This window comes from Microtus ochrogaster, unplaced genomic scaffold (genome assembly GCF_000317375.1).
Source record: "Microtus ochrogaster isolate Prairie Vole_2 unplaced genomic scaffold, MicOch1.0 UNK32, whole genome shotgun sequence".
NCBI classification, from domain to species: Eukaryota; Metazoa; Chordata; class Mammalia; order Rodentia; family Cricetidae; genus Microtus; species Microtus ochrogaster.
Genome location: NW_004949130.1, coordinates 4,008,420 through 4,011,632, shown reverse-complemented (window position 1 = coordinate 4,011,632; position 3,213 = coordinate 4,008,420).

Sequence of the window (3,213 nt, the reverse complement as noted above, 5' to 3'; positions counted from 1 at the left end):
TTTTTTAAAAAAATTTTTCAAATGTTTCCTCTTCAAGAAACTAGAGAATGTTGCAAAACCCCAGTTTTAAACAGGGGACATTTTGATCACACTTGGGGAGCTCTCAGGATTGCTCTGGCTGTAGTATGAAAGGGGGTGCAAGAATGAATGCATGGGGCTGAGATTCAGTTTAGCAACAGAGAAGCCTTGGGGGAAAGCATGGATGTAGACTTTGATGCAGTTTATGAAAGCAACAAGACCTTTCAGGACCGGAGTGTGTTTGGCCCAAGGACCTAGGATGCTAGACACTCAGTGATCACCAAAGATCCATGTGGGATAGCAACTACAAAGTTGACTGTCTCACACTACTAAAGATTAAAGACACAAACACTGTAGGAGTGCGATGGAGGTAATCTTTATTAAAGAGAAATAAAGAAAAGCAAAAAAGTAAGGAAGGGTGAGGGAGCTCCCGAGGTGTGTAGATTGATCATAGAAGGAAAGTGAGGCTCAGCCTGGGGGAGGGGGGGTCACAAATTGGTCCTGGAGCTTTGTGTGAGGCTCTGGCTGCAGACTGGGCGATGTTCTCAGCTGGATCCTTAGAAGATGCTATATTCTAAGACTGGGCGATGCTCTCAGCTGGCTCCTTTAGAAGATGCTATATTCTGGGGCCCGTGGCGGCTCAGTGACTAAGAGCACTGGGACTCTTTCTCGCCAAGGATCTTGATGTGGTTCCCAGCACCACAGGGTGCTTCACAACCATCTGAAACTCCTGTTCCAGGATATCTGATACCCTCCTCTGACCTCCTTAGCCACCGGGCACTCGTAGGACACACATACATACATGCACGCAAAGCACTCATACACATAAAAGAAAATAAATCTATTTTAAAAGTTAAGACCACCCTGGAGGCCAAGGTAGGTGAATCTCTGTGAGTCCAAGGCCAGCCTGGTGTACAGAGCTAGTTCCAGGACAACTAGGGCTACACAGAGAAACCCTGTCTCAAAAAAACAAAAGATAAAATAAGACCATATTCTATGTATGCTATTATTGTCCAGCCATCAAAAGGTTCACACTCACCAGGCAGTGGTGGTGCACGCTTTTAATCCCAGCACTTGGGAGGCAGAGACCAGTGGATCTCTGTGAGTTTGAGGTCTTGCCTGGTCTACAGAGCAAGTTTCAGGACAAGTTCCAAAGCTACAGAGAAACCCTGTCTCAAAAAAAGTGCACACTCTGCATGTTGCCTACCCAGTCAGGAGTGGTTGAACCCCATTGGCCGTCAAATATTGCCGACTGCACCAAGCTATCCCATTCTCAAAGCTCCTTGTCTCTGGGGGAACTGGCATCTCATTCCTGAAATAAGTGGAGGTTTTCTTAGAAACTAGCTGTTAGCAGTTGGCTGCCTTAGAGGCAGGACTATGGAAAACAGCAACAGTGCTTAGCATATGCGTCCCCAGGGTGAGTTCTCACAGAATCTGGCTTGCTCCTATAGCCTAGCTTCTCAGAGTCTGTCACTCATCAGGTCTGCTTGACTGCCTCATACCCAGCTGCAAGCTTCTGTGTCTCATCCATAATGTTCCTGGCCCTTACTGTTTTAACCCTTAACATTCCTTTCAACCCTGAAGTCCATTCTCACTATGATACACGTGAACCACTGGTTGTTTTCACCATGGGCCTTTTCCCCACACTGTCTAAATCCTGGACCAATGTGTACTGTGTTCATAGTAGGATTACCCATAATAGTCAAAGGGCAGAAACAATCCAATGTCCATCCACCAACAAGTGTTTAAACAAAATGTGGCAGATACATAGACTATCGTTCAGTCTTAAAAAAGAGAGGAGACTGGGGGTGGGGGTTGGCTCCGTAGTAGAACCCTTGCTTAGCATGTGCAAAGGCCTGGATTAAAATCCTGGTATCACAAAAGGAATTGTAGAAAGTAAGAGAAGGAGGAAAAAGAAAAGATGGTGCCAGAGCTGGGTGTGGTGGTGGAACACGCAGCTAGGCAGAGGCAGGAGGATCAGTTCTCCTTCTACCACATAGTAAGTTAAACCAGGCTTGGCTGCGTGAAACTTTGTCTCATAAGAAAATGGAAAATTAGCTGGGTAATGGTGGCACACTTCTTTAATCTTCTCACTCAGGAGGCAGAGGTAGGTGGATCTCTGAGTTCTAGGCCAGTCTGGTCTACAGAACAAGTTCCAGACAGCAATGACTATACAGAAAAACCCTATCTCGAAAAAACAGAAAAGGAAAGGGAAATTCTGACCCACAATACAAATGGATAAACCTTGATTGCCTTTTTTAATTTTAAATTTATATGTATAAGTGTTTTGCCTGCATGTATGTCTATATACCACACGTGTGCTTGGTGCCTGCAGAGACCAGAAAGGGCGTCAGATCGTACAGAGTTGTAAGCTGCCATGTAGGTTCTAGGAATCAAATCTGGGTCCTCAGGAAGAGCAACCAGTGTTCTAAATTGCTAAACCATCTCTCCAGTTCCTGAAAAAGGACTTTTTAGAAACAGAAATCCAGGGCTGAAGGTGTAACTTAGTGAAGAACCCCCGTGTGGCGTTACGGAGCCTCGGGCTTTATCTCCTGCACCTCAAGTAGGGCAAAGACAAAACCAGCAATACACACTGAAATTCTAATATCTTCTCTTGTACCCTGCTATTTTGTCTTCTTGGGTTATAAGGTATGTGAATCTCATAGACCAAGGTAGTAACAATGCAGATGAAGAAAATGGGTTACATTTGAGAAGACGTTAGAATAAAATTGATGTGGTTGACGCTGACTACAGAGGGTTGACGCCAACTACAGAGGGTCAGGAGGACTGACCCCTGTCTCTGGGATGACCATCGCAACAGTGGCTTAATGGTGAAAGCCTGAACAGAGCTTGGGGGAGAGTGTCGCAAATGAGAAGACCATGAACACAGAGAAACCCTGTCTCAAAAAAACAAGAAGAAAACAACAACGACCAGGATCAGCCAGGTGGTGGTGGCACACACTTTTAATCCTGTCAGCGGTACACAGAGAAACCTTGTCTCGAAAACGGAAGAAGGAGGAGGAGAAAAGAAGAGGAGGAAGAAGACAACTGTGGTCTGGCTATGCTCCTTACACCTATAATCCCAGTACGCCAGAGGCTCAGACAAGAGGATTGTCTCAGTTCAGCCTGAGCTGAGGAACAAGTACCAAGCCAGCCGGGGCTACAGAGCAAAACCTGTCTCTAAAAAACAGAGAG